The 22921-nt window shown below is 50.2% G+C and overlaps 1 protein-coding gene and 1 long non-coding RNA gene across 3 annotated transcripts in view; one reads left to right on the top strand and one right to left on the bottom strand.

Annotated features, from left to right (window-relative positions):
- LOC142466726 (uncharacterized) overlaps nucleotides 1–6727 on the bottom strand; it is an 89829-nt gene extending 83102 nt beyond the window's left edge. The window contains exon 1 of one of the 2 annotated variants that reach the window (XM_075572061.1): nucleotides 6678–6727. The gene's annotated coding sequence lies outside the window, so the exon portion shown is untranslated. The remainder of the gene's footprint in view (nucleotides 1–6677) is intronic. The other variant, XM_075572063.1, reaches the window with a different exon arrangement.
- Nucleotides 6728–6919: 192 nt separating this feature from the next.
- The window catches only part of LOC142466739 (uncharacterized), a 32240-nt gene continuing 16238 nt past the window's right edge, over nucleotides 6920–22921 (top strand). The window contains exon 1 of the long non-coding RNA XR_012788205.1: nucleotides 6920–8303. This is a non-coding gene — a long non-coding RNA (uncharacterized LOC142466739). The remainder of the gene's footprint in view (nucleotides 8304–22921) is intronic.

Below are 22921 nucleotides of genomic sequence, written 5' to 3' on the forward strand. Positions count from 1 at the left end.
GTGCGTGCGTGCGTCACTGAGTGTGTGGGCATCACTGTCTGTGTGTGTGTGTGCGCGTCACTGTCTGTGTGTGTGTGTATGCGTCACTGTCTGTCTGTGTGTGTGTGTATGTGTCACTGTGTGTGTGTGTGTAACAGGGGAACTAATCCCTGTTCAGAATATGCCGCTAATCCAGCAGTGTGTTGGTTAATTAGATCCAGCAGTTAATCACCTGGCTGATTAGAGGTTTGATAGAAAGGCCTGCCTTTGAGACAGAAAGGGAGATTCTTCCTGATCTGAACTAGGAAACAGAACAGAGGTTCCTGAGTCTCACAAGTGAGACTGACCGAGGGAACACAGATGTCTGGAGCTGACAAATAAGACTTCTAAACCTGGATGCTGATTATCCGGAGAAAAGGCAGCAACCCCGCAAACAGATAAGACTTTATTTTCCAATGACTGTTGTATGTATGTATGTATGTATGTATGTATGTATGTATGTATGTATGTATGTATGTATGTATATATGCAGTGTTCGACAAACCTATACATTTGCTTGGATTTAACCCCCGGGCGAGTAAATATTGGCCCAAGCAGCACACGTTTGGTACTAGGTGGCGAGTAGATTTTTTTGTGTGGCGAGTAGATTTTTTGGTGATTTGTCAACCATTGTATATATGTATATATGTATATATATATATATATATATATATATATATATATATATATGACTTGGGCTGATGAATAGCTTGGGTAGCCACCCAGTTAAAAAGGGCTGGAATATAAGGATACATATATGCCAAAGTGGAGCAGGTTTTGTTTGGCTCACTATTTCATATGTTTTGCTGTATTAAAGGGTCAGGCGCAATAAAGCCTTATTTTAATTTCACCTTAAAAAACGGTCTCCATTGCTTACCTCTGCACACATCTCTTACAGTGTGTCACTGTCTGTGTGTGTGTGTCTCTGTGTCCCTGTGCTTGTGTGTCCCTGTGCGTGTGCGTCACTGTCTGTGTGTGTGTGTTACTGTGTGCCACTGTCTGTGTGTCACTTCGTGTGCGTGTGTCACTGTGCGTGTGTGTGTGCGCGTCACTGTCTGTGTGTCTGTGTGCGTCACTGTGTGTGTGTGCATCACTGTCTGTGCGTGTGTGTGCGTCACTGTCTGTGCGTGTCTGCGTCACTGTCTGTGCGTGTGTGTGTGTGTCACTGTCTGTGCATGTGTGTCACTGCCTGTGTCACTGTCTGTGTGTGTGTGTGTGCGTGCGTCACTGTCTGTGCATCACTTTCTGTGTGTGAGTCACTATCTGTGTGTGCGCGTGTGTGTCACTGTCTGTGTCTCTGTGTGTGTGTGTTTGTCTCTGTGTCACTGTGTGTATGTGTGTGTGTGTGCGCGTCACCCTCTGTGTGTGCGTGCGTCACTGTATGTGTGTGCGTCACCGTCTGTGTGTGCGTCACCGTCTGTGTGTGCGCGTGTGCGTCACTGTCACTGTGTGTGTCTCTGTCTGTGTCACCGTGTGTGTGTCACTGTGTGTGCGTATGTCCCTGTCTGTGTGTGTCAATGTCTGTGTGTGCGCGCGTGTGAGTCACCGTCTCTGTGTTTGTGCGTCACTGTCTGTGTGTCTGTGTCAGTGTGTGTGTGCGTGTTACTGTCTGCATGTGCTCGTCACTGTCTGTGTGTGCTCGTCACTGTCTGCGTGTGCGTGTGCTCGTCACTGTCTGCGTGTGCGTGTGCTCGTCACTGTCTGCGTGTGCGTGTGCTCGTCACTGTCTGCGTGTGCGTGTGCTCGTCACTGTCTGCGTGTGCGTGTGCTCGTCACTGTCTGCGTGTGCGTGTGCTCGTCACTGTCTGCGTGTGCGTGTGCTCGTCACTGTCTGCGTGTGCGTGTGCTCGTCACTGTCTGCGTGTGCGTGTGCTCGTCACTGTCTGCGTGTGCGTGTGCTCGTCACTGTCTGCGTGTGCGTGTGCTCGTCACTGTCTGCGTGTGCGTGTGCTCGTCACTGTCTGCCTGTGCGTGTGCTCGTCACTGTCTGCGTGTGCGCGCGCCACTGTCTGCGTGTGCGTGTGCGCGCGTCACTGTCTGCCTGTGCGTGTGCGCGCGTCACTGTCTGCGTGTGCGCGCGTCACTGTCTGCGTGTGCGCGCGTCACTGTCTGCGTGTGCATGCATCACTGTCTGGGCGCGTGCGTCACTGTCTGGGCGCGTGCGTCACTGTCACTATCTGTGCGTCACTGTCACTGTCTGTGCGTCACTGTCACTGTCTGTGTGTGCGCGCGTCACTGTCTGTGCGTCACTGTCTGTGCCTGTCACTGTCACTGTCTGTGCGCGCGTCACTGTCTGTGTGCGTCATTCTTTTTTCAACTGTTTTAGAAAACACACACAGAATCAGGGGGTGAGGGAGCAGAGAGCGAGAAAGGGAGGGAAGAGGGGGAGACGAGTTTGTGTTATGTTAAGAACTGGAAATAAATACATTTGGAAGTAGTAATCCCCTCCGAACTGGGCATTCCTGGCCAATAATGCCCTGGCTGTAAGAGTTGAAGGGCCCAAGCAAATCCCCCACCTCTATACACACAAACACTGCAGCCCCCACCTCTATACACACACAAACACCCACTTCTGTACAAAAACACACTGCAGGGCACACCTCTATACACACAAACACACTGAAGCCCCCACCTCTATACACACAAACACACACTGCAGCCCCCACCTCTATATCTATCTATATATATACACACACACACACACACACACACACACACACACACACACACACACACACACACACACACACTGCAGCACCCACTTCTGTACACAAAAACACTGCAGGGACCACCTCTATACACACAAAAACACACTGCAGCCCCCACCTCTATCCACAAACACACTGCAGCCCCCACCTCTATCCACAAACACACTGCAGCCCCCACCTCTATACACACAAACACACACTGCAGCCCCCACCTCTATCCACACACTGCAGCCCCCACCTCTATCCACACACTGCAGCCCCCACCTCTATACACACACACTGCAGCCTCCACCTCTATACACACAAACACACACTACAGCACCCACTACTGTATACAGAAACACACTGCAGGGCCCATCTCTATATACACACACACACACACACACACCACAGCACCCACCTCTATACACACAAAAACACACTGCAGCCCCCATATATACAGAAACACACAGTGCAGCCAGGGTTGCCACCTTCTATTGAAGGCTAACCCGGATATAATTTTGTTTTAGATCTTTTTATTATATATTTATCTTGCCTTTGGCTGTATCCTCCCCTCCAAATTCCGTCAACATGGCTGCGCGACATCACGTAATGCACCGAGTGGTGAGACGCTGTTAACCCTGGATACGAGCGCATTAAAATGAGTACAATAGCAGAGACCGCGGATACAGTGTTGCAATACTACCACTTCTTCTCAGATCTCTCCCGCTGACGTCACCACGCCAACGCCCTACGCGTTTCCCTCCTTGACGGAGATTCTTCAGGGGCGAGTGATCATCTACCTATATACCAGCTAGAATCTGTTTTGTGCCATCATAACAATACAGGTTGGTTTGATCGGTATGCTGCATCACATGACACACAACACACCTACAGAGGCAAAGCGTATTTAAGTATCTCTAGCAGCGACAAGTGTTATTATACATAGGCCTTACATTGTTGGTATTTATCTTTGCTGGTCTATTTCAGGCAAAGACTGTTGCATTATATACCTTGGCCTCCTACCATTACTCCACTCTCTCCCGCCATTAGTACATTATATGTTGTAATTAATATTCACTTCATGTTAAGAACCTATTTTAAGTTTGCTAATTAAACGCTAAGTTTTAATTGCCTAGGAGTGCACTTACAAATGAGCATCTAGTTGCTAGGTCCTGACACTAAAATGTCTACACCTCTCATCTGTTGTTAGTTATTATTTAAACTGAAGCAGAGTAGGAAAATGGTATTTAAAGGGGCTGTCCCTCCTAGGAAGAACGTGACCCAACAATGGCATATTTAATAGGTTCAATGTAGCGAATTGTCAAGTTAAAAAACCCGTTTAGCAGGATTTCTTTCACAATACACAAATAAGTAAAACAGTTATTTTAACCCTTTGAGTGACGGAGGGGTCACGTGATCGCTCCCTCATTGATGACAGAACAGACAGGGAGACCCCCTCCCTTCTATCCCACGTAGTGATAGATCCGTCCTGCCCTGCACAGGAGCACAGAATGTCACCTCCCCTAGGAAAACCAGCAGGATTACAATGACGTAGCTATTACATCATGGGGCAAGACGCGGTTACATAGCAGCTACATCAAAAGGGCACCCAAAGGGTTAAATGGGGATTTCATCCTTTTCCAGGAAGTCATGAACTCCAAGTGATTTCATGTTTTCCCGCCGCTAGGTTGGATTTAAAACAGCAGTTCAAACTGCCTTTAAAAAATAAATAAAATATATGTTTCCTTTCGATATGTGCATTAATGCAATCCCAACACTGACAAGTGATTAGCTAAGTTGCTGATTGATCCGTTCTCCTGTGATCAATCGGCGAAGATTCGACTCGAGGGTTCGCTAAATCCCTGTGTAATGCAGTCAGTGGAACATATTTATATTCATATGCGTTCCACTGACGTGTGCTCGCTCCCGAGCCCTGGTCCTTTCACATGGAGCATCTCCAGCAGCAGAATCTCCCTGTCGGAGTAAGTATTGTGACTTGAACTAAACTTGTTCCTGGGGTAAGGTCAGCCTCTACTATTAATCCAGATATATGCGAGTGGATATACCTGAGACACAGGTTTAAACCTCTGTCACTCTGGACCAGAACTGCTATGGATTCTACTATTCTGTTTATCCCACTTAAGTCTACTCAATTATTAGTAATAAGCTACTGTACTAGATAACACTTATGATCTAGCCTCTGTGTCTACACTACACTGGCGACACACTTTATTCGAGCTCGGCTAGTCCCACGAATTCGGGTATACCCGGGTGTATTGAGGTTTGTGACTGTTTTCTGCCCGAGTGCATTGAGGTATTTTCCAAGCAGGGATTGAAGCATTTTATTCCCGCTGGCTGCAATACTGCACAGTATATATATATATATATATATATACTGCATTACAATTCATGAATTTATGCCATCTGGTAGACACGCGAAGCATTGCAGCCTATTAAATCCTAATCATTATCATTTAACAGATCAGCCGCCCGTCAGCCAGGCATGAACCCAGGCTGGGAAGGCAAACGCAACGGGGCTTGTCAGAGGTGAGGAGCGGCGCATTCCAGGTATCTGCCAGGTACATACTGGGTATTTGCTCGAATAAAGTGTGTCGGTGCAGTATCTATAATAGGAGTTGTCTTGTAATCTATATATATCCCTAATAGTTTGTAGTTTGCCTTATCTTATGCCCAGATAAATGTGTAATAATGCTGCTTTTGACTGTACGCTCATAACATTGAACCATCTTTTAACTTGCTCCTTTACAGCTTTAGCCCCTTCGTTTTGGCAGAAAAATTATCTAAGAAAGAAAATATCAGCACGGCAGCTCCCAGCTCTTCAGACTAATTTATAGTCATTAAATATCCTTTATGGCATTAATACAGTGCATACATGTTGCTTCAATTTACTGTTATTTAAGTGTAACTTATACAATTTGACTTCTCCACAGTTCAGCAAGTGTGCTGAGCTATCCGTGTTTGATTATTTTGTTATTGATTGTCCAGGTTGCTTGGTGACGTGACATCATCAGCGTCACATGACGCTGCGATGACATCAGACGTCAACCAGGAAGTACTAAGGCTGCAGCGGCTGCCCGACTGCAAACACAGGTCATGGGTATGAAGTGGATTTTGTAAACCTTAGGGGTATATATACGCATAGTGTGTCTGCACGTGTCGCACGACACAAATTGCCGCCACGGCTTGAGCCTCCTGAGTGGTGTCCGGCAGCTGGGATTTTATATTGTAACCACAAGGATTACCCAAAACTCTGAAAGGGTTAAATAGGTTGTCTAACCAGGCTCTATAAAAGCTTGTGTACGACTATAGAGCTCATTACCACTGACACCTTATTAATTATTGAAAACAAAGCATTTTTGTAGGCCAAAAACCTTTAATTGCTTTCAACAGTGACTCAAAGACGTCCTCGTCTCCCACGTGCTGCCTCCAAATGTATTCAGCCAAATATGACTAAATGATGACGTGCTGTTCCTCGGTGTTGTTTGTTGCGCCACTGTGTATTAGGAGGAGGTGGGGAGGGGCAGTTACTGAGTTAGGGGGCAGTCCTCACTGTGTATTAGGAGGTAGGGAGGGGCAGTTATCTGTATTAGGAGGGTTTGAGGAGGTGGAGGTGGGGGCGGGCATTTTACTGGTTGGAGGGCATAAGGGGGATTTGAGTGGAGGGGGTGGTAGATTTAATATGGGTACTTGCCTGACACAGGAAAGTACCCTATTATGTATACACGTGGGGTCTCTGTATTTGGGGTCAGTCACATCCTTCACCTTTAGGTATAGATTTGAGTACACTAGGTACGCTGCCCAACAGGTATTTTTAGGCTAAGCGCTTTGTGTATATAAAGTTATTTTATTGCAGTAAGGTGTATGGTCTGAGGGGACGTGTCTGTCCTGAAACGCCACGTGTTTGCATATACCTGCTCTGATGCTTTGAATACAAAGTAAGTTACTTACAGAAAAGGCTCCTGTGTGCTTCCTGCACCACTTTATTTCTTCATCTTCTCTTTCCCGGAAGTGGAGACACTGACTACATCCAGGTCACAGCTCTGTGTCCTACTGCGCATGCTCACACTAAGGGGATCATGGGAGTTGTAGTTTTTAGACTTCAAACCGGATCACGTGTCACATACTATGTAGATTTGAAACAAGACGGTAACATTTCCCAGGCACTGTGCTAGGGAAAGATAGTTTCTTCTGCATGTAGATGTGTATACTCCTCCTTGTCCTTAATATATCTCAGTGAAGCTGCTTCAGTTCCTCCCTTTTGGCCAATGTTGATAAGGAGGTAGCTTGGATATGACATAACCCCTGAGGCTGTAATACAACTAAGGCTTGTTTTATGTTAATGTAGCCCCGAGGTTATTTTTGACTCACTGACCCCCCTCCGCGAGTGCCGAGTGGTTGCGGTTGCCGCCGGAGGCAACGACGGACCCGCCGGCACTTCGCGAGGGTGGGGGCCAGTGCAGGGAGCGCTCGGCATCCCTGGAGCTCCGGCGGCGCACCCGGCTAGCGGGGGCCGCCATGACACACTACGCAAGCGTGCGCGGGATCGCGCATGCGCAGACAGAGGCAAAGCGTCCCGGCAGCCCTTAAGAAGGCGCGCGAGGGCAGGGACGGGGAGGAAAAGGTTGCGGCGGCCATTAGGCGTTCGCGCATGCGCGGGAGAAGGGCGCACGCGGCCCCAATGGTATAGCAGCCTCCTGGGGACTACAACTCCCAGGAGGCATAGGGAGACAGGCACCAGGTGCCTGATAGGAGTCAATAGGGCTGGAGGATTCTCAGCCCAGGAGAATAAGATACATTTCGCGGGCTTCGGAAGGCAGTCGGGGCTGAGGAGAGGAAGGGGAAGGAAGGGTGCAGGGAGCAAGTGGCTCCTGCACCAGGTAAGGATCACCAAGTCCCAGGTAGGCCCCAAATCCCTGAGAGGGTAGGGGGTAATTGATAAGGGACGGCCAGAGATAGGGAGCTGCCCCTTAGGTGTCAGAGGGTGCTGGCTTGTCAGTGGATCCGGCTGGTGTTGCCGTGAGCGCTGACAAGTAAGCACAGTGTGTGCAGCGTTTGCTGAAGGTTGTGGCTGCATGTGCCGGGTGATTGCAGACACAGTGTATGTAGCGTGTGCCGTGGGTTGCTGCCGGCTGACTGAGTGTGTGCAGTGTGTTATTGCTGCGGGTTCCGTGTGCAGTGTGCTGTTGCGGCAGGTGCTGCTAGTTGTCAGTACAGTTAGGGACTTGGGTAGTTAGGGGAGTGGGACAGGTCATTACCCCTGCAGGCCATAGGAGTTCCCCAAGCCACTACAGGTTGCGGTACTACAGGGACAGGCCCTAGGTAAGGGTTCCTGTCACGTTAGTGCCCCTTAGATAGGGACACAGCGGCGGTTGCTGTTCCCGTAAGGCGGTTGCTGTTTCCGTGAGGCGGTTGCTGTTCCCGTGAAGCGGTTGGACCCACGTTGGGGTCCACAGAGACTGTGTTCCAGAGTGGGACCGTCCTAGCGGTCCGTACGTGCAGGAGTTCGGTTGAAGGAGTCATCGCCGACTGAGCCTTTGCGAAGACTGCTGACCCGAGCATCGGAGTGCTCGGCAGGTATCAAATATATAAGTGCACCACCGGGCACTTAGCTTAACTGTGACTGCGCAGTCACCCACGATCTCTGCAGGAGTGCGGGACATTGGGTGAGGGTATTACCGAACACTGGGTGGGATCGCCGGTGATGGTGGAAGAGTTATGTGCCAGGTAACTCAGTGTCTCCTCTAGAGAGGGACACCAGATATTGTGTATAAGGTGATACAGTTATAGCCTAAGGTTATGTCGTGTTATGTTTTCTATGTTCTCAAGTAAAGTGTTAGTTATTATCTATACTGTGTATGTGTTTATTAAGTGTCCTGCGAGGAACCACTCCCCCTTTGGTGGGAGCCATCGCAGGTGGAGGCGCTGCGCTATGTAATGTGTGAGTATTACCCCAGGCTCCCAGCTAGCGGAGGCTCAGATCTCCTGGAGCCACAGGTGTTAGACAGCGACCAGTAGTCCCTTAGGTAGGTGTTCAGAAAAAGGGCTACATTTAAATAATAATCCCCTCAGAATAGGGCATTACTGGCCAATAATGCCCTGGCTGGAAGAGTTGAAGGCCCGAGGCGAAGCCGAGCGACTTTAACCCAGCCAGGGCATTATTGGCCAGTAATGCCCTATTCTGAGGGGATTATTACTATTATAGGCTAAATGTAGGCTTATTTCATAAATAAGAGACACTTTTGTATAGTTAAATAGATTTTTTAATTAAAATAAAATGGTAAATACATGAAACCACCTCTATATACTCTTACACTGCAGATATCTATATCCACACACTGCCGCCCCCTCTGTGTACACACACACACAGCAGCTCACACACAAACTGCTGCCACACACACACACACACACACACACACACACACACACACACACACACACACACACACACACACACACACCACAGTGCCTCTACACACACACACTGGAGCTCTAGACACACAACACAGCACCTCCTCTACACTCACTACACAGCACCTCTACACACACAGCAGCAGCTCTACACACACAGCAGCTCTATACACACACAGCAGCTCTATACACACACACCAACTCTGCTGCTACACACACATGCTACATCCATAAACACTGCTACTGACACACACACACACACACACAGCTCTATATATTCATACACACACACACACACACACCAGCTCTACACTCACACAAACTGCTGCTACACATACAACAGCACAACACACACACACACACACACACACACACACACTGCAGCCACAATAAAAAATGCAGCCACTTACTAAACTTTGCACTCTCCCCCCCCCCCAGCTCTACACACAAAACAGCACAACACAGCACCTCTACACACACACACACACACACACACACACACACACACACACACACACACACACACACACACACACAACACTGCACCTCTATACACCACACACTTCTTTGCAGTCTCTCTCTCCCCTCAATTCAACTGAATCTACTGAGAAAATCTGTCAGCTCGGGAGGGGGAGGAGTCAAACCGTGGCTGATACTTTTTGACCAATCCCCTGCCATGTCTCAGCTGTTCTGAAAACTGATTGGCTGGAAATAAACAGATTGAAAACTGCATATTGCAAGCTGCTGAAATTCAGGGCATTACTGTGGATAATGCCCGGAATTTTAACCAATCAGAGAGCAGGGTTTTCAATAATGCCGTGAATTTTACTGCTTTAGCCTATAATATACAGTAGTTGGCGCGCGCGCACATGTGACGCACACTTTTTGTGTGTACGGGTCCGTACTGTAAGCGACAGGCTTGGAAGCTGTTACTGTGTGTGTGTAGCTGTCTCCCTGTGTGTGTTTGTCACAGGGAAGCTCACTGTGTGTGTGTGGGCGTGTTGGTGTGTCACTGGGAATCTATCAATGAGTGCGTGTGTGTCACCGGAATGCTGCATGTGTGTCACTGGGACCCTGTGCCTGTGCGTATGTGTCACTGGGTAGCTGTGTGTGTGTGTGTGTGTGTGTGTGTGTGTGTGTGTGTGTGTGTGTGTGTGTGTGTGTGTGTGTGTGCGTAAAGATTGTTTGAACGTTAATAATTTATTATATATAATATTTTAAAAATTAAAAAAAGTCATGTGAGAATAAATAATTAACATATGCAACTTTGAGATAGAGAGATATATACACACACACACAGACACATACATACACACATATACACAGACATATATACACACACACGCACACACACACACACATACACGCACACATACACGCACACACACATACACACACATACACACATACATACACACACATACATACACACATACACATACATACATATATACACATACACATATATACACATACACATATATACACATACACATATATACACATACACATATATACACATACACATATATACACATACACATATACACATACACATATATACACATATCGCCCGATCCATGTGTAAAATCCAAATACAAAGTGTTAATAAAAAATGACAAGACAAATGCACACTCACAATTTGTCAATGCAATAAAAGCATTGTATGGGTAAACCCATGCGCCAACATGTGTCTGCTCGCTGACCGCTTGCTTCGTTACGTCAGACCTCACTGCTGCCGGTGTGTCACGAAGAATCGTTCCTCCGGCAATTCAGATGAACAGCCTGTAGTTCCTGGCAGGTTATTTTGGTTAATTCATGCAGCTCAGGGGATGTCTTCCCCTTGCTGGCAGAAGGTGTATGAGTTTAGTCCACCACCGTAGTTCCGCAAAACCACGTGCCCTACGCATTTCTTCCGGTAACGGCTTTCATCAGGGGATCAGGTTTCTGCACCACCCTCCCATTAGCATCCTGCACGGTAATACTATAAGATCTGGACTGCCCATTCTCTGGCCTGTACTCCATTTTATGGATGTAAATGTTGCGCCCAACACTCCATACACTCATGAGGTAACAGATCCTTTCCTCGGTCTTATGTGCTGCATGATTAGAATTAGACATGATATAGTCCTCAATAGTCTCCATCAGCCAGGCATCAGTGTTATCCTCTATCTCCTGCATGAGAGATTCAGGTACATATGGATATTCCAGACCATGAGACCGTTTGTATCTGGCAACTATGGCCCTCTCAGCCCTACTGATGCGGATTAACTTCTTATTGCCAGTCTTGCCTGACAGTACCCATGACAAGGGTTCTTCAGGGGCAACTACAGTACATCATATAAAATAGAGGATCCTCGAGGAGTAACGAAGCCCCTTTGAATGTCATACCATCGCTTGCTTAACTCTTCAATGCGTTCCTCCTCGGAGTACTCACCCACATCCCACCAGTGGTCAACTATATCTCCTCTAATCAGTATGAACCGTGTACGATCCAACCAAGCCTCATACCCCTCAATCATAGGGGCCCACCACCTGGTTTCCTTCTCTACAGCCTGCTCCCTCACTGAAACAGCTATCTCTCCTTCCTCCGGTTCTCCCCCAGAAGAAACTCCTGATGTCCCTGTGGACCTAGAACCCGACCCAATACGTTTAGGCCTACCCCTCACATTTGCATTATAATCAGTGGCACTTGTTGTGGACAACATTTCACCCAAAATCATTTCCCTCCCCAATCCTTCATCGGAAGTAAAACATTCCCCCCAGTCCATGGTTGACCCAGTCATGTCCTCAGATGTATCCTGTGACTCCCCAGACCATCCTTGGCTAGAAAGTGACCCGGATGACGAGGTGACAGGGGCAGGGGTTTGGGCAAAGGCCGGGGGCAGGGCAAAAAGGGACGTGGGCTGGCGATGCGGTACTACGATCCGCAGTTTGACAATACCGCGGCCGGTGCCAGAGTGTTGCAGGTCAGGCTCATCCTTCTCTTGATTCCCCGGCTTTCTCATGGTCGGCCGACTCTTACTCTGCTCTTCTACTGACATCCTGGTGCAGCACGGCGGTCGCGGCTTGCTACCAGCCGGTTCCGCTGTGTCCGCCGGAAGTGACGTGATCAATCTCGCGGGACGAGGCGCCGCCATCTTGAGTTGGGTCCCCCACCGGAACTTCCTCCTCCAGTACAACATCCGGTGCCGGACGCGATGGTTCGCTCCGCTTGGGCCTTGGCTGGGCCTTCCTTCTCCGTCGCCTCCATCGGAGCCTGTGGGGAGTAAGAAGGTGTCTCACCGCTCCGTCAGCTTGCGATGGGGTCCTCTCACCTTCCGCACTGGGAGTCACCACGGCCGTGGGACTCATCCGCTCCGATTGCACCAGCGCAGGTGACCGCGGACTCTCCAGACTCAGCTCGGCTACATCACCGGTAAGTGCTGGCTCTTTTTCAGCACCGCTGTAGTGGTCCGCCGGTAGGCGTATCACCACCGATGTCGGGCTTGCTTGCTCTTCATCCGACGATGCAGACTCAGATGCCTCCGGGTTCTCGCTGCGGTTGCAAGCCCCAATTTCTTTTCTCTCCGGTGCTATCATTAGCAGGGATTCCCATTCTCCGGGATCGACTTTCTCCGTCTTTACTTTGGGTGAGGCTCCAGCCGTCAGCTTGGCTGTCTCTCCTCCAGCCTCTGTGGCGTGCCCGGTCACAAACGACTCCACAGCCCACAGATAATGTATGCCACGCTGTGGGGCATCTTGCAGTGGTGCTGGCTTCTCCGCCGGGTAACCTGCATTGAACGCACAGGCACCGCAGCGTCTCCTTGTCACCCGCCTTCACTACCAGGAAGCCTCCTGGCAATAGATAGGGGTGTACTGCAATGTCCATTGCACTCTTAGTCGCACTGGTTAAGGGAGATACTCTGCACTGTAGTCTTTCCTGTTCACCAGCTCCTCGCAACTGAGGGGCAGGACGCGCACATCCAGCTCCTCCCTCAGCCAACTCTGTTCTTAATTGGCAGATACAGGGACCCATCCCCCTTGTAGATATTAAGGGAGGGTCCTACAGGTTCACTTGATGACCCAGAATTGGCTCTGAGCCTGTCACAGTCCAGGAGGGCACAGCCACAGCTTTCACGCCACTTCCCCCAGCAGGGTGGGGTTCTCTTTTTCACGCCTCTCCCGGCCAACTCCTTGCAACAACTTGATTTGCAAAATTTTCTTCACGCGGTCTTCCAAGGAAGCGGGAACCGCCATCTTGGATTACACGGCCATTCACATGAGCATCTGAGGTAGATACTTGGTTGATGATCACCGTCTGGCAATCAGATAGATACTCCATCATTTCCACACATAATAGCAATGTCCTCAACACTGTCCTCCAGGGTAGCACCCCGGGATCATAGGCAGGACAAAAACGGCACGGCCACAGCCTTGGCGCCACTCCATAGCAGACTAGCAAAAGCCCCTTCAGTATGTGGTACCTCCGTGGTAAACACTCCACGTGCGCGCTCTCCATCAGACGCGAGACGCCATCTTGGACTCTCCGCACCGCGCGGAACTTCACCTCTTGCGGTCGCCATCTTTACTTGTGTATTTTTATCGCACATGGTGCTCCTCTCTGCTGGGCAGCTGCCATTTCGATGCAATAAAGAATGCCAGTGCACCTCTCTACATGTATCTCGTATGTCTGACTCATGTTGCAATACCTCAAGCTAGGCTCACTCTCTCTCTGTATGCTGCATCTGCCTTCCTCCAGTCTGTGCTCTGTGATAAGTGATCTGGTTACTGGCTAGAGTACTCTGGCCTCTCCATGCAGTACTGGGGCGTCTACCTACTCTTGGCTACCTCTAGCGCAGACCCTCTCAGGAATTCCTGACTTATGTTAACCAGGCTATCCCCTCAGGCAATACACCAAAAAGAAAAAAGAACTAACGCGTTTCGTGACGTGAGAAAGTGGCGTGCCTACGTCACGAAACACGTTAGGGTGGGAGGAGCTAGGATCCCGTGAGAGCAGTGCAATCTCTGTGGCTTGAGAGGTGAGGAGTCTGTCAGAACCACTGGTTACAAACCGGAACGTAACCGAGTGGGGGAAGAGACTCTAAGCACACCCAACCGGAAAAGACAAGCTGTGAGAGAGCCCTTCTCTTCCGGAGCAAGCACAGGAGGTGCAATACAAGCTGCGGACGGCATCCTCGTGTTGTTTTGTAACGCATGTATTCATGTGAGTACATGTGAGTAACCATTCACTTGTTTTTAGTGCAGGCTTAGTAGCCGGTTTTGTAGGGCTTTGTATAAGCCAATTTTTAATAAATTTGTGACCCCCCCTTTTTTGCCATTGTTCACTTTCCTCATCTGGGGGTTCGTGGAGTTCGGGTGATTCTGGGAATCACGAAATCCCAAGAGATCAAGGAAGTACCCAGGGGATTCGAGGTACATAAGAACATAAAGGGAATAAAGCACAGATTGTCTCCACTGTACCCTGAAAGAGACACTCTTGTAAGTGTATTCAGTCCACACTGGGGAAGTTGGAATAAGGGGTTAACATCAAACATCAGTAGTACTGCGCAATGGTGTACCCTTTTATCAATTTCAGGTGTATTGAAGAATAGCAGCAGCAAAGAAACACTACAGCCACCCACTTCAAGTCTTGGACTTTGAGACACTCTTCAAAGACTTGTTTTGTTTCCTATGGACACAGTGACTCTTTAAGCGCCAGGTATCCCAATTTCACCTTTACAGCTTTGTATGCAAATTGAGGTAATTTGCATTGTGGGAAGCCTACGGCAGCTTTGGCCTCTTGTCTTCACAATTGGTTTGTTTATTCACGTGTAATTTACACATTAATAGGTTTAGCGCTTGAGTTAGGGTATTCACTTTATTTTATTTTAGTGGTCTTACTAATGCTTTGTAAAGGGGCATAATTATGTTTACTTCCCTTCCATCCATTGCCCGTTTGATGCAAGATAAGATCTTGTTTGCCTTTGCAGCTACTGCATGACATTGGGCACTATTGCTAAGCCTGCTGTCTACAAGCACTCCTAAATCCTTCTCCATCAAGGATTCCCCCAATATATCTCCATTTAATTTGTAAGTCGCCTTTTTATTCTTGTATCCCAAATGCATAACCTTAAATTTATCTGTATTAAACCTCATCTGCCATTTACCTGCCCACGTTTCCAGTCTCTCCAAGTCCTTCTGAAGAGAAATTACATCTTGCTCTGATTCTATTACCTTACACAATTTAGTATCATCAGCAAAGATGGAGACTTTGCTCTCGATCCCAACCTCAAGGTCATTAATAAACAAGTTAAAAAGCAGGGGTCCCAGTACCGATGCCTGAGGTACTCCACTCACGACTTTAGCCCAACCTGAAAAAGTTCCATTTATGACAACCCTCTGTTGTCTGTCCTTTAACCAGTTTTCAATCCAGGCGCATATATTATTACTGAGTCCAACTTTCTTTATTTTGTACACCAACCTCTTGTGTGAAACCGTATCAAAAGCCTTTGCAAAATCTAAGTAGACCACATCAACTGCATTACCCTGGTCTAGATTCCTACTTACCTCCTCAAAGAAACAAATAAGGTTAGTTTGGCAAGATCTATCCTTCATAAATCCATGCTGACTATTACTAATAAATTTATTTTCCATTAGGTATTCCTGAATATTATCCCGTATTAAACCTTCAAGTAGTTTCCCTACTATTGAAGTCAGGCTTACAGGTCTGTAATTTCCCAGTTGTGATCTAGCTCCCTTTTTAAATATAGGCACCACATCTGCTTTACGCCAATCTTGTGGTACTGAGCCTGTGGAAATGGAGTCCTTGAATATTAAATATAATGGTTTTGCTATTACTAAGCTTAACTCCTTGAGAACTCTTGGATGTATGCCATCGGGGCCAGGTGCCTTATTAACTTTAATTTTTTCAAGTCGCTTATCAACGTCTTCCTCAGTTAACCAATTGTTCATTAATATGGAGGTTGTGGCTTCCTCCTGCGGCACTACTATTGAACTTGATTCTTCCCTGGTAAACACAGAGGCAAAGAATTTGTTTAATACCTCAGCTTTTTCCTTATCTCCAATAATCTGCCTAACCATCTCACACTGAAAGGGTCCTATATTTTCTTTTCTCCTTTTTTTGTTAAGGTACTTAAAGAATTTTTTAGGGTTGACCTTACTTTCTATTGCAATCCTTTTTTCATTATCCATTTTTGCTAATTTGATTGTCCTTTTGCAATTTTTGTTACATTCCTTATAATTCTGATACGATGTGTCCGTCCCTTCTGACTTAAAGAATCTAAACGCCTTCCTCTTCTTGTCCATTTCCTCCCCTACCTGTTTATTTAGCCACATTGGTTTTGACTTATTTCTTTTATACTTATTACCCCTGCAAAAACATCATCCCATTGTATTACTACTAGATTAGACCTCAGTTTATTAAAATCTGCCTTTCCAAAGTTGAAGGTATTTGTTGAACCCAAGTAATCTGTTTTTTGATAAGGTATCTCAGCAGCGCCTCCAAAAATGTAACGGTCAGACCCCCACCCAATCTCATATTGGCCCCTGTGGTTGTAATCTGCTCCCAGTTACATGTATGTGTGTTGTGGTGCACCTGCTGGCAACAGGACTCCTGAGTCTCCCGCTGGGTGTTACTGGGGATATTCACCATGACAGGCATCTGAGGTAGTGTGCTGAGTCCTACTCACATTTGGTACAGTGCCTCCACCCCATCCATATCCCTACAGCGGCAGGGAGGAGTTTCTGACGGGGAACTCCTTGGTGCATCTTCTTGTGGAATAACTCCAGGCTCACACAAGAAGGGTATTTCCATGGGCATCTTTATTAGACTGCCCATCACAGCAACCGACACTTAGCCGCACATCTTGTAGGGGCCCTCCATTCAGAAGATTTCTCCTGTCTTCTAATTAAGTTGGTTTTCCTCCTCTCCCCTAAGGGAGACCACCAGCTGTGCCAGAGCCCTGGACACAGTGTGTAACCAGCTTTTCACTTGCCACTCTGACAGACAGACTTGAACTGCTGCAGACACTTTACTTAGACTGAGCTTGGACTGACTAACTTTAGGCAGTTCTGTGCAATATATAACCTCCAGAAAGACCCACCTCTGTGTCACTAACGGTGGTCACAAAGCATGCTGTCACTTCCTTTGCTACATATGACACATCACTGGGGTTTATATATATATATATATATATATATATAATCGCCAAATACGCATAACCACATGCCCATGGCGAGTGGATTTAGGCCGCTTGCGAGCCGTGCTGCGGCTCTATGAATTCCCCTGCTCGCGCCAATTTTAAAAAAAAATAAATAAATAATTCCCCTCCCTGATTGGGTTGACGTGGGGAAGAGGGCCGGCTGGCAGCTCTGGGTTAGCCCCTTCCCCTGATCTCCTCCCCCCCTGCCCCCGATCCCCACTTGCTGCCCGGGGCGGGAGGTAGGCTGGGGGGGTCCCTGCTTGCTGCCCGGGGTGGGAGGTAGGCTGAGGGGGGTCCCCGCTTGCTGCCCGGGGTGGGAGGTAGGCTGAGGGGGGTCCCCGCTTGTTGCCTGGGGCGGGAGGTAGGCTGCTGCAGCAGCTGCGGTGTCCGCCTCTGGAGAGGGTGCGGCGTCCGCTTCGGGGGCTGATGCGGTGCTGCGGCGGCATCCGCTTTGAGGGGGGGTGCTGCGGCGGTGTCCGCCTCTGGAGGGGGGGGGGCCTGCCTTGCAGAGGCGCTCCTGCCATACGGAGGGCCCGCTGCCGTGCGGAGGACCCCACTGCTGCCATGTGCGACCCCCCCCTGCCTTGCGAGTGTGTGTGACAGTGTGAGAATGACAGTGGGTGCGTGTGTTACAGAGTGAGACAGTGACTGTGTGTGTGACTGACACTGTGTGTGTGTGTGTGTCTGTGAGTGAGTGAGTGTGTGTCTGAGTGAATATGTGTGTGTGTGTCACCCTGTCGCCCTCGCGCTTTCCTTGTCGCCCTTTCCCCGTCGCCCTTTCCCCGTCGCCCTTTCCCCGTCGCCCTTTCCCCGTCGCCCTTTCCCCGTCGCCCTTTCCCCGTCGCCCTTTCCCCGTCGCCCTTTCCCCGTCGCCCTTTCCCCGTCGCCCTTTCCCCGTCGCCCTTTCCCCGTCGCCCTCTCTCTGTCGCCCTCTCTCTGTGTCTCTTTCTCTCTCTGTGTCTCTTTCTCTCTCTGTGTCTCTTTCTCTCTCTGTGTCTCTTTCTCTCTCTGTGTCTCTTTCTCTCTCTGTAGGTAGTAAAGGATATTCAGCGCTCGGGCTACGGATGTATGGTAAAGGAAAATCCCCTTGCTGCAGGTGTGTGGAGCGTCTCCCTGAACAGCTCCCAAATCAAGGTGATCCCCCCTGAAAAGGGGGGGGGGGGCACCCTGAAAAACAAGAAGAAAAAGTGCACACAATGCGCACCAGGGATTTAAAAAATTGTCATTTATTAATAAAAATATTACTGAGGGGATCCAACCCCACCTCAGTTACAATGGTTATACAACTAGGTACATTTACAGTAAACATGAACCATGGGATACATACAGTATAGTTAATCTAAATCCATGAATGGCATAACACGATAAAAGAACAATAAAAATGAGACAGAAATAAACAAATTGAAACAGAACAGTTATTCCTGAGTGGTGTATAGTAAACAACCTATCGAGGACTGTCTAAAGCTGGCAAGGGGAGACGGATACCTACACTGAAGCCAAATGTGGGTCCACGGTGACCGTATGAAGATCCGGATCACGGCACCGCAGAGATGGAGTCACCGCATGGGCTTCTTGCAGGCGCCGTCTCTGCCCGTCAGCAAACACGCGCAGGATGACCTGTCGTGACCTCTATGCGTTTCGCACTACGTGCTTCGTCAGGAGGTCTTTCTCTCTCTGTGTCTCTCTCTCTCTCTGTGTCTCTCTCTCTCTGTGTCTGTCTCTGTCTCTCTCTGTGTCTGTCTGCGTCTGTCTCTGTCTCTCTCTGTGTCTGTCTCTGTCTCTCTCTGTGTCTGTCTCTGTCTCTGTCTCTCTTTCTCTCTCTGTGTCTGTCTCTCTCTGTGTCTGTGTCTGTCTCTCTCTGTGTCTGTCTCTCTCTGTGTCTGTCTCTCTCTGTGTCTGTCTCTCTCTGTGTCTGTCTCTCTCTGTGTCTGTCTCTCTCTGTGTCTGTCTCTCTCTGTGTCTGTCTCTGTCTCTGTCTGTCTCTGTCCCTCTCTGTGTCTGTCTCTGTCTCTCTCTGTGTCTGTCTCTGTCTCTGTCTCTGTGTCTCTGTCTCTGTGTCTCTGTCTCTGTGTCTCTGTCTCTGTGTCTCACACTCTGGATCTCTTATTTACCCTATACATCTTAACTGCCCTATACCAACACCGAAATAACCTATGCTGCTTTCTTCCAGATCTAACTCTCGAGCTTCACACGGAAGACATCGGAATCCCCCCTAAACCAGAAGACAGGTAAGGAACACTTCCCCTCCAATGTATAACATTGCGGGAATGAGGGTACCTGGACATTGAGGGACTGCGAATCCGGTAAGATCCCCGGCGGGATTGCTGCTTTAGATATTGTGACGCGGGGGCGTCCAGTCACTAGTTATGGGGTTCAGGAAACTAGTCATTCACATCTGGCTTTTTTTTTCTAAATCCGACATTTACACACACATACACACACATAACAAGGACTAATTGTAGTATAATGTAATACAATAAATAAACTAATGTCAAAACAAATGTTCTTACTAGGAATTTATTCATTTAAAAAAAAAAAACGGGGCGGGGCTAGGTGGCGAGTAGATTTTTTTCTTCGGTGAGTAGATTTTTGGGATATATCTTATACTATATTAGTGAAAGCACTGTATGCCTGCCTGCCTGCCTGCCTGCCTGGATGTCCGGTGTCCCTAGGGGAAATCTGATTGGTCCCTTGGCCCGCCCCCGCACACCTCTCATTGGCCTGAGGCGGAGTGACGGGCCAAAGGACACACAGGGACACACACATACAGGGACACACACACACAGGGACACACACACACAGGGACACACACACACAGGGACACACACACACAGGGACATACACAGGGACACACACAGGGACACACACACAGGGACACACACACACACAGGGACACACACACACACACACAGGGACACACACACACAGGGGGACACACACACAGGAACACACACACACAGGGACACACACACACACACACACAGTAGGGGGGGGGGGTGTACATTAGCAGCATGTATAACCCGGGGGGTGGGGCTCACATACCCGCCGGTCCCGGAGCCTCCGCCTCTTCCTCCCCGAACATCAGCCTCCACACCCGCGCGCACCTCCTCTCCCCGTGTTTCCCGCGCTTTCAGCCCCCCCGGCGCCGCTACAGTCAGCGGGGGAGCGAGCGCCCGGGACACAGCGGGGGAGCGCCCACAACAAGCTGCCTCCCGCCTCAGATCCACGTGGGACCTTCCGGACGGGTGAGTGAGCGGCCTTCACCTCCCCTCACCCCCCTTCACCCAACCCTCACCCCCTTCACCACCCCTCATCCCCCTTCACCTCCCCTCCACCCTCTCCCCCCCCGGCGCCGCTACAGTCAGCGGAGGAGCGAGCGCCCGGGACACAGCGGGGGAGCGGCCACAACAAGCTGCCTCCCGCCTCAGATCCACGTGGGAGCGGCCGGACGGCTGAGGGAGCGGCCGGACGGCTGAGGGAGCGGCCGGACGGCTGAGGGAGCGGCCGGACGGGTGAGTGAGCGGCCTTCACCTCCCCACACCCCCCTTCACCTCCCCTCACCCACCCCTCACCTCCCTCCACCCCCCTTCACCTCCCCTTCACCTCCCCTCCACCCGCCCCTTCACCCCCCTCCACCCCCCCTTCACCTCTCCTCCTCCCCCCCCTTCACCTCCCCTCCACCCCCCCCTTCACCTCCCCTCCACCCCCCCCCCTTCACCTCCCCTCCACCCCCCCTTTACCTCCCCTCCACCCCCCCCCCCTTCACCTCCCCTCCACCCCCCCTTCACCTCCCCTCCACCCCCCCCTTCACCTCCCCTCCACCCTCCCCTCCACCCCCTTCACCTCCCCTCCACCCCCCCTTCACCTCTCCTCCACCCCCCCTTCACCTCTCCTCCACCCCCCCCCCTTCACCTCCCCTCCACCTCCCCCCCTTCGCACCACCTACCCCCCTTCCCACCACCTCCCCCCCTTCCCACCTACCCCCCCTTCCCACCACCTCCCCCCCCTTCCCACCACACCCCCCCCTTCCCACCACCTCCCCCCCTTCCCCCCTCCTCCCCACCACCTCCCCCCCCTTCCCACCACACCCCCCCTTCCCACCACCTCCCCCCCTTCCCCCCTCCTCCCCACCACCTCCCCCCCTTCCTCCCTCCTCCCCACCACCTCCCCCCCTTCCCCCCTCCTCCCCACCACCTCCCCCCCTTCCCCCTCACCACCTCCCCCCTTCCCCCTCACCACCTCCCCCCCTTCCCCCTCCCCTTCCCCCCTCCTCCCCCCCTTCCCCCCTCCTCCCCCCCTTCCCCCCTCCTCCCCCCCCTTCCCCCCTCCTCCCCCCCCTTCCCCCCTCCTCCCCCCCTTCTCCCTCCTCCCCCCCCTTCCCCCCTCCTCCCCCCCTTCCCCTTCCTCCCCACCACCTCCCCCCCCTTCCCACCACCTCCCCCCTCCAACCCCCCTTCCCACCACCTCCACCCCACTTCCCCCCCCCCGCCCTCCCCTCCCCCTCCCTTCCTTCCCCCCCCTCCCCCCCCCTTCCCCCCCCCTCCCCCCCCCTTCCCCTCCCCCCTTCCCCTCCCCCCCCTTCCCCTCCCCCTCCCCCCTTCCCCCCCCTTCCCCTCCCCCCCCTTCCCCTCCCCCTTCCCCCCTCCTCACCACCTTCCCCCCTCCTCACCTCCCCCCCCCTTTCCCACCTCCTCCCCCCCCCCTTCCCCCCTCATTGGTCCCTTGACCCGCCCCCGCACACCTCTCATTGGCCTGAGGCGGAGTGACGGGCCAAAGGACACGCAGGGACACAAACACACACACAGGGACACACACACACACACGTAGACACACACACACACACGTAGACACACACACACACACACGTAGACACACACACACACGTATACACACACACGTATACACACATACACACGTATACACACACACACGTACACACACATGTACACAAACACACACACGTATACACACACACGTATACACAAACACACACACGTATACACAAACACACACACGTAGACACAAACACACACACGTAGACACAAACACACACACGTAGACACACACACACACACGTATACACACACACACAAACGTACACACACACACACACGTAAACACACACACACACACACACACATGTATACGTAGACACACACACACACATGTACACGTGCACACACACACATGTACACGTAGACACACACACACACACACACATGTACATGTATACTCACACACATGTACACGTACACACACACATGGAGACATACACTCACACACGTATACACACACAGGTATACATACACATAATGTATACACACATACACACATGTATACACACACACATGTATACACACACACATGTATACACACACACATGTATACACACACACGTATACACACACATGTGTATACACACACACATGTATACACACACATGTATACACACACATGTGTATACACACACACACACATGTGTATACACACACACGTGTATACACACACATGTGTATACACACACATGTGTATACACACGTCTATACACACAAACATGTTGTATACACACAATATATACAT

Source organism: Ascaphus truei, chromosome 15 (assembly GCF_040206685.1).
Source record: "Ascaphus truei isolate aAscTru1 chromosome 15, aAscTru1.hap1, whole genome shotgun sequence".
Lineage (NCBI taxonomy): Eukaryota > Metazoa > Chordata > Amphibia > Anura > Ascaphidae > Ascaphus > Ascaphus truei.